The sequence below is a fragment of the Clarias gariepinus genome, chromosome 2 (genome assembly GCF_024256425.1).
Source record: "Clarias gariepinus isolate MV-2021 ecotype Netherlands chromosome 2, CGAR_prim_01v2, whole genome shotgun sequence".
In the NCBI taxonomy this organism is placed as follows: Eukaryota; Metazoa; Chordata; class Actinopteri; order Siluriformes; family Clariidae; genus Clarias; species Clarias gariepinus.
Genome location: NC_071101.1, coordinates 6,143,663 through 6,153,364, shown reverse-complemented (window position 1 = coordinate 6,153,364; position 9,702 = coordinate 6,143,663). Strand labels below are relative to the sequence as shown.

At 35.3% G+C, this 9,702-nt stretch overlaps 1 long non-coding RNA gene across 1 annotated transcript; it reads left to right on the top strand.

Moving 5' to 3' along the window:
- The first annotated feature begins 7,835 nt into the window (after window positions 1–7,835).
- LOC128515206 (uncharacterized) lies at window positions 7,836–9,048 on the top strand. Its single transcript, XR_008356601.1, has 3 exons — window positions 7,836–7,894; window positions 8,671–8,845; window positions 8,942–9,048. It is a non-coding gene; the product is annotated as an uncharacterized LOC128515206 (long non-coding RNA).
- The last annotated feature ends 654 nt before the right edge of the window (window positions 9,049–9,702 follow it).

Genomic DNA, 9,702 nt, shown 5'->3' with positions numbered 1-9,702 from the left:
CTGTTGATGAGTAACATCCATGTTACTATGTTACATGGACAAATAAATAAAATTAAGCATTTGAATTTGTCAGGCTTCTTAACAGCATGCTGCCACTAAGAAATCTCCAACACTCTATCCCTCCTTAACAGCCTGTCTGCCTGAATACATTAACATTACATTTAGGCATTTGGCAGACGCTCTTATCCAGAGCGACTTACATTTTTATCTCATTACACATCTAAGCAGTTGAGGGTTAAGGGCCTTGCTCAAGGGCCCACCAGTGGCAACTTGGTGGTTGTGGGGTTTGAACCTGGGATCTTCCTTAACCACTGAGCTACCCCTGGCCCAATACAAACAGTTACTTTTACTTTCTTCTTGAACAGTAAACATGCTGCTACCCAAATATTTGCACATACCATAGACTTACATACTAATATTTGCACATACAAATAGATTGACATCACTACATATTGTCTGATTGCACTGTTCTTGTCTTGTACAATGTTTTGTCTTTGTTTTTTTTTTATTTATATTTTTTTTTAGTATTGCAATATTGTATTGTATGTCTGTACTGCAGACCCAGAGCTCTCAAAGCTTACAAAGTATATCATTCTAATGATATTTCATAAATGTAAATGAACTATTACTAAAGAAAGTTGTCATATTAGACATGTTAATTAATGCTTTAAACTAAATGCGATTTGTATTGTTTCGTGGAAACTAAATCAACAAGTGGGGTTTGGGCATATTAACATAAAATCTTGTAAAGCTGTCCTGATGGTAAATAATCCTGTAAGGGACCAACACTAGAGGTCACTGTTTTGTTTGTGTAGTTTTGGTTTGCAGACTCCCAGAAGTTTCTTAGAAGGCACCTCGGTCAGGTGATGCAGGTGATCACCTGAACCGAGGCAGCTCATTACATCTTCTATTAATAGTTGTTTAGTCTGGGAAACTGGGTTGAGCATTGTTTATGTTTACTGTCACTATGTGGGAATTTTGCATTTCAGCGCATAACACGTGTTACAACATTTTTTTTTGCTATTCTGTCAACCAATCGAAGGAGTTGTTATCAGTGTTTCTACTGTCAATGCATATTGCCTTTTAAACAAACGCACAACGGGCAATAATCTTAGACAACTCAATCCAGCTATACTAATCATCAACAACAGGTGTGCTCGAAGAACCAACTTAGCCGGATCGTAATTAACACAATGATCTCATCTTAGATGTGTCAGTTCATCGGACTGACACATATAACGTACCCCTGTTCTGTGTTTATAAGAAGGCTCTAGTGTTATTATTGCTATGATTATCTATTTATGATGTTCAGCTAATTGCTGCGCTTAGCTGATTGCCATGTAGCTAGCCCTAGTCTCTCGGCGTCCCTGGTCTCTCCATGTCCCTGGTATCTCCGTGTCCCGTTTCAGCCCCATGCTTAGCCTGTGTGTAACATCATAGAGCCTGTTTTTCACCATAGAGCTTATGTCATGTGTGTAAAGTCATAGAGCCTGTGTTCCACCAAAGAGCCTGTGGCTCGCTCTATGCTTTTGGTTATTGTTTGAGTTTGTTGTTTGTTCCTTTGTTTGTTTTGTTTCTTTATTATTCATGTTGTGTTGTTGTTATTATTAAAAGACTCTTTCGTTTAAAAAACCCTCTGTGCCTATGCCTGCCCTTTGTGCCCATGACTACAACAACAACCCCTAACACCCAGTTCATGACAAATCCTAATTTTAGAAGAAAAGAAAATCCTTAACAAGACGGAGTTCACAATCCAATACAGCTCTGAGACAAGCATTTAGGCGCGCAGTGAACACCATGTTGTGTTGTAAGTCGTTGTAATTTAATTTTCTGTATTAAATGTGTCAAAAAAAAAAAATTAAAAGTAAGTTATTGCTATTAAAGAAGATCTAGGTGTGAAAAAATAAATACATTTCAGTTAATTTTTTTTTCACCCAAATTCCACCTTTTCTGTAGAGTTACCCAGATACTGTAGGCACAAATATAAAAGAAATATGGTATATTAGGTGTACACATTTCAGGAAACTCCTCAAGCGTCTCCAGCTCAGTTGACTGCTCTGAAGAGTTTCACAGGCCATCTGCTGTTAAAAATGTGTAACAATGCTTTATCCTGAATTCCATAGTAAGAACATACATACTGTATGTAATTTTACAGGTTATTTTAATGGGCCCTAAATAAAAGCTCAATCTTTAATCTGAAAGTACATTCTTAGAAAAAGAAATCTGCCCTGTAATCCTACGAATACTGTACTTATATTTCTAAATTAGAGTCTTGGTTCACACTCTATTCCAGTAGGTGGCAGTAGGGCACCTTTATGTAAGTACCTTTATTTGGTAAAATATACACTCATCTAAAAAATTATTAGCTATTATTCATAACGTTTGGAATAAAAAAAAAAAAACTTCCTCATTCCACCCTTTCACTCAGTATTTTTACTGAAACAGCACACAGACTCTGCTTGAAAGAAAGTTTTGTGGTTGCAAATATGAATACAGATTAAATCTGTTAATAATCTCAGGTAATATCATTTTAACATCTTAACATCACATAATGCAGATACTCTGTAAGTGATGACAGTCTCTCACTTCCTGTATAAAGGATTAAGAGATATATATCAGTGATCCCAGCAGTGTGAAATATAACTGATAGTTTTCTCCTGTTCTCACATTAAAGTGATTCAGCTTAATGAGTGTGAGTGTATTTAACATAAACACAAATAAGACTCCTACATGTTTCTATTTAATTGTCCAGATCAGGAGTGTGTCCGTGTTTCAGATTATCACAATCATGACACAGGTACTGTAACACACCTGAGCCTCCTGATCATGAGGAGCCTGCAGGACCTGGACTCCTCTGGATTATAATTCTAATCCTGCTGTGTGTGTGTTCAGTCTCTGTTTTTATTAACATCATCTGCATGTGTGTGTTCTGTTCCAGGAACCCAGGTGAGAACTTTAACCCCATTTACCATCAATGTGTAGATCCACTTTCCTTATTTATTTTCATTCATGATAAAAAGTAACACTAAGACTCAAGAGCATGTGTCTAATTAATGTGTGTGTGTGTGTGTGTGTGTGTGTGTGTGTGTGTGTGTGTGTTTATATCAGTTAAGAATTTAATGTGGATTGATTTATGTTAATTCTTTAGATGTGTGTGTTATCAGCAGTGACTCAGATGAGAAGGTACCACACACACACTCCTGATTAATCCTAGTTAAGTCAGTAATGTGTCTCATTATTAAAACAATCTCTCTGTCTGTCTCTCTACAGGACGTCTCCCTGCAACACACTGCTGATTGGACCCGTGTGACCTACACAAGAGTCTCCTGATGCCTATTTAAATATTTAACATCACAAATATTCACCATCAGCAGAGAAGCTGTGAACTGGTCTACAGCTGAGCACAACATTTAGTACACTGACTTTTAACGAGCTTCATTAAATAGATAAAAAAAAAATAAAGTTGTGGTTAGTTTTGGTTAAAAACATTTGTGGTCAAAAAACATTTTATAAATGCTATTGAAATGGCCCCTTTTTATTTAAATAGCATTAAGTTCTTGTATAGCACTTCTAACAATGGTAATTGTCACAAAGCAGCTTTACAAAATTAAAATAAAGTTTTTTTTTAAATAAAGATCTGACCTCATGTTTTTACTAAGCTAAGTCACTTCTTCTCAGTGTGGTTTGTGCTAGCAAGTTCCTTCAGCCTAATAGAATTTTCATTGTAGCATTGTTGTTTGATTAGGGTAAAGAAAATACACTGATACAATAGGCACTTTTAAAGAAGAGGAAAAATACAAAAAAGGAAGTAGGAGCATGTAAGTAAAACCCGGCCTTTCCTGAGTGTGAAGCAGCAGCACTTCAAAGTCCAGGAGGAAGTGTGTGAGAAATGGACAAACTCCGATCTACATTTATTCTACAGACGGTGTTTGGTGAGTTAATACATTAGTATACACATTAATAAATAAACAGATAGTAAAGTGTAAATGATGAATGAATTCACAATCACATCACATTCCAGCTATTATTTCCAGCCGTGGTTAAATAATGGATGAAATAATTATTCAATGCTGGACACAAACAGCAAATATGATGATTATTATAAAAAGCCACAAGAACTTTGTGTTCATAAAATAATATTTACTTAATAATATAATATATATTGTTCATTCATGTCTTCTGATGATGTCGACACATTTTTACGTTTTAAATAAGATATGTTGGCATATTCACGAATCAGGACATTCGCATAGTTAACACTATCAGGTAGCCTACTATCAGGAAATTAAATTAATTTCAATACCATTTAAAGCGAGGCATTGCCATGTCTTTCACTGTTTGTCCCTGTTAAGACATTACAAAAACTATATAAGAATTTGGGCATCTCATTTCATCATTGTGAAAATAATATGAAGCACATATACACACATTCATCATGAAAGATCTGTGGTAAAACAAAATAAAATTCATGTTTGCTTCAGCATTGGAAACAATATTGTTTTAGACTAAGTAATTATACACAATTCTTCGTTGTACAGTACTTGGTCCGGCTTTAAGATAAAGTCCTTCCATGCGTCATCTGGCGGATATTCAGTGAAGCACAACACATTTATTTAAATTCCCGAATGTTCCCACTAAATTGCAGCATCTCACGGGAAAACACACGCAGTCTTAATGGCCACATCTGTAACAGTATTTCGATCAATCTGAGTAATGTTGCCGGCTCACTCCTATTTATAACCGCAGGTGCAGCTAATCAGATGATGTCACCTGACCGAGGTTATATAAGCCAAAATTTGGCGTGTTTGGTACACACATGCTTCACAACCGGCAACATGAAAAGATATTCCCATAGCGTTTTAACGCAGCATCTCGTTCCCGCCTTTTTAGGGAACAGGGTTACAGCAAAGTAACTCGAGACGTTTACTGCATCACACCAATCAAGAGCTGTTACTACTGTGTGAACCTGGAGGACCTACTGGATTATTACCCTCTACCTCAATATGCAATTCATGACATGGCAATAATTCTTCTTCACCATTCTTTTCCCTCTTTTTAGGGCAATGAGCATTGTGAATGAAGATCTGAGGGGTATCATCCTCAGAACTTTGCCAACAATTTCCAAAGACACTTTACAGGCATTGATAGACAAGCTATTAAACTCCGGTCTGGAATCTACACAAGACCTGAAATATGTGACTCAAGAAGATATTGCAGACCTACTACCGGCCATTCAACTACGGAAGCTTCTGGAAGCATTTAAAAAAGGTAATAAGTAGTTCCCTTCCAGAACAGCGAAGTAGTTCACTTCCAGAACAAAAAAATTACAGGTAACGTACTCAACCATTGTCAAGATGCTCATGTCTTTCTATCCTCATTTATAAAAAAAAAAGTATGTTTTTTGAGGAATTGTCTCCATATTGCTTGAGTGGTGTCCGCGAGTTTGACCGTCCAAAATGCAGTTTAAGTGCAGATTCAAAGGGCTCTAAATTATCCCAGCCGAGGTAGAAGGGTCTTATCTTATGAAACAATGTCATTTACTAAAAAACATAATAAAAATGTATATACCCTTTAACTTTAAATGCTTGTCTTGTCTAGCTCTGCAATGCGCATGCATACTCTGTATCATCCGGATCAATACAGTTGGGTATGTCGAAAAACTTTCTTCTCATTTTCTTCATCCAACTTTAAAATTATCCTACATTACTGCTGTACCGCAGTGTACTGACCCAGTGTTTACAAAGTGAACTTGCAAGAAAGTTTAAAAGCCCTTTACAAAAAAAGGTAAAACAGCGAATTTGAAAATTAAAATGTGATTTTTGACATGCTACTGTATTGATCCAGATAACAGAGTATGGACGCGCATTGCAGAGCGAAAAATAATGAGCGTTTGAGGTTAAAAAGTATATACATATTTATTTTATTTTATTTATTTATTTATTTATTTTAGAAAATGCCTGATCATTTACTGGATAAGACCCTTATTTCTTTGCTGAGATCGTATAGATCCTTTTAAAGCTGCATTGAAACTGCATTTTGGACGTTCAAACTCGGGGGCACTATTGAAGTCCACTAAATGAAGATAATTCCTGAAATGTTTTGCTCAAAAAATATAATTTATCTATGACTGAAGAAAGAAAGGCATGAGCAGCTTGGATGACAATGAGGTGAGTACATTATCTGTAAATTTTTGTTCTGTCAGTGAACTACTCCTTTAAAGCTTCTTATAAGTACAGGAAACTTATTTCTAACTTGCACTGTTTTACAAGTGTAATTGATAATTACCAGGACTTCCTGCATATTTACCAATTGTCTTTGTGCTAATGCACATTGATAGTTGTAAATAGTTGTAAATGTACATTGTGCTCAATTTAGCACGTGACCTGCAAGTTACATATATTTCCAATCACTTAATGTTTGATTTTTAGGCCTTCAAGGTAAGCAGTGTTTTATTATTATTATTATTATTATTATTATTATTATTGTAAAACAAAACTTGGTTAATCTCATATTTTTTACAGGCCTTTACAGGATACAGATATTTTCAGTCATTAATGTTTTATTTACGGCTCTTTGAGGGGACCAAGATTTTATTATATATTTTTTTAATAATAAATTAAAACTTGCTTAATCTCATAATTCATCTCATATTATTTACATGCCTTAGAGGTGACCTTAGAAAAACTTAGAGTTTTTTTTTTTTTTTTTTTTTTAAGTTGCTTCTGCTTTTCCTATTTCAGAGACAGAGATGGTCTCTTTGGACCTACAAATTCTTCCTTCCCCTACACCACAAGTCAGCTCTTCTTCTTGCTCCAGTGCATCAAGTGGACTCTCAAATCAAGAATCTACCAGCTCCGAAAACTGCGGTCCATACTCCCAAATCAAAAAAACATGGCCAGAGACATTTCAGATTCCTTGGAATGCAATGCCTATGGACATTCGTTCAGCACTAACTGATGGCAAGAGACCTTCACCAGCAGCAAGGCGACAAATGGTCAGAGTTTTGGCAGATGAGATGAGGAAATATGAGCTAAACCCAACACGCAGACAATGTGTCACAGTTTGCCGAAACATCATCCACCAGTCCGAGCCGATCTCCGTGACAATGGTCAGGTATTAGGAAATGGTTATACCTCACTTTTAATTCAAATTAAAAACCGAATTAAATATCTTAACCGCACCACCAGCTTTCGCCAACACCGCTCATCTGGTGATGGACTGAAGAGAGGGCCTACTGATACATATGGCTGCACCAGATTTCAGCCTGATCTCCCACCAGAGGAGACAGACGAAACCATAGAGCAGAAACGTCAGCGACTGGAGGAGATATACCGTCGAGATGGAATAAATGGGGTTGAAAAAGCAAAAGTTAAGCAACTTATGGAAACAACCTTTTGCCTCCAGCGGCAGCAAATAAACATATCACCACCACCCACAATTGCTGATTTAAAACAGCAGTGGCCATATCTTTTCACTCAGAAAGGGCATTTTGAGCTTCTTACTGATATCAAAGTTATGCGTGCACTTGAGCTTGCCATGGAAGAGTGTGGAAGAGCCATTGTGGAGTTCTTCAGCAACAAACCCACCAATGCAGATGTCAGGGCAGTCATTTCTCTGCGGCCAGACCTTAAGCTTTCCCTCTGCGTCATCCAACTTCTCATGGCTCACTTCTCTGAGACTCAGCAAGGGCTGATCCTTTTTGCAAATGTAGTTTTTTTTTTTTTCTATAATGGTATTATTGTTAATTAAACAATTAAATGCATACAAGGCATTATTATTAGTGTATTTTGCCTCTATGTCCTTATTATTGTAACTGTGTCTTAGGCATCTTCAACTGCAGCTGATGTAGAAAGAACACTTGAACTACCTGCAACTCCTCAACTGATTCTCCTTGGTATGTATAAAACATTTTTTACATAACCCACTAAGGGTGTTTTTTTCTGTATTTCAGCAAACATGGTAAATTATTTTGTACAAAGCAATATACACAAATACACAACATAAATATTCTGTCATCTTTTACCCACACTAATGCCATTCCAAGCCCTTCAGACTTCATTCATCTTCGGAAAACAAATGATTATATGATTAAAATTCTTTCATAATTTTTGTTCATCAAATGAAAGTCCAAAAAAAACTTTAATGATTTAAAACATTCATAAAGTTGTTGTAAATGTATTGAGTTAATTTTGTTCATTCATGTATAAACATTTATCATACATAGAGCAAAAAAGCTGAAACATGCTTACTTGATATGTGAGAACCAATGAAGTTTGTTCTTGTCTGTCAGACTAGCATGTTTGAGTTTCCATTTACCATGGTTTTGACTGGACTTTTAATGGATGAACAATAATAATGAAAGAATATTAAAAATAGATTTAATTTTTCTTTAAATGTGGGAAGGTACTTACTAAATTTTAATGCATTATTAAATTTTAATTTTGTAACCCTTCATCTATATTAAGAAAAAAAAAAAGCATGATTTGAGTTAAATCATAAAAATTGCAGTTTCACAATACACAATATATACACATGTTGACTTCATGTTGTCCACCATCAACATTTGAAATGTATTTGTTATGATAAAAGAACAATGATTTTAGTTTCTGGCAGTAGAAAATTAATATTTTATGTAACTGCTGACATTGCTTTTTCTTGGGAATGTTTTAGGTGAAAAACCAGGAAGCTACATTAATAAATGGATGATCAGTTTTGAGGGGCAAGTAATTTGTAAGAGCATCCAGCCAAGTTTTCTGTCTGGTCTTGCAGCTGTGTTTTCGATTTTCCACAATTTCAATGTGGAGTACCAAGTGGAAGCTGCATGCACATTGGAATTCATTCAGAGGTTAGATGCTTAGATTTATATATTAATTTCTCTTCACATTCTTGTTATGTAAACTTTTACCCACACTAATTCTGAATGTACGCATTTGTTTTTCAGGCGCTTCATTGGTATAAACCCTGAAAAAGGCACCAAGGGGGGAAGCGTCCTATCAAAGCGGACAGGCGGTCACCCACAATAAGAAAACAGTCAACACTCTGGTTGCCAGTCTACTTAAGAAGCTAATGGATTTCGAGTGGGACTTCATATAAGTGAACCCACTCATTCACTGATATACCACACACACACACACCTTACACATACTCTTCACTCATGACAAAAACATGCTTTTAGTGTGCTTTTATTCATTCTTGAATACCTACATTTTGACTTCATTCTACATTGAATTTTTTTATTACTGTTTATTCACTTATACTTTTATATTTCTCTTAGTCATTTAGTTTGTTCTAATGTTATATGAATGTTGTGTTTATTTAGTTAAAAGTTAGTTCTGAAGATAAAGTTTGTTTAGTCATTCCACTTGCTTTGCTACAGCCACTAATTTTAGTTATATCTTGTGATTAAAAGTGGCTTTTGTTTTTCAAAGGTATGATAAAGCAAGTTTTGAAGTTATACTGCATTGTGTTAAATTTTTAATGTTTTTGCATTGTACTAAAACATGTTTTTTAGCAAATCAATTAAATATCTAGGAAAATAATTTCACCTTTTTTATTAGCAGTCCATTTTCTCAGTATAACATACAGAAAAAAATAACATTAATTAGCTGTTAATTCTTTTGACAGCAATTTACTCTTAATGTAGAAAATAACAGCTTCATGCTGTATTTTCAAAAACAGCAACAAACTGTAAATTTAAACAAC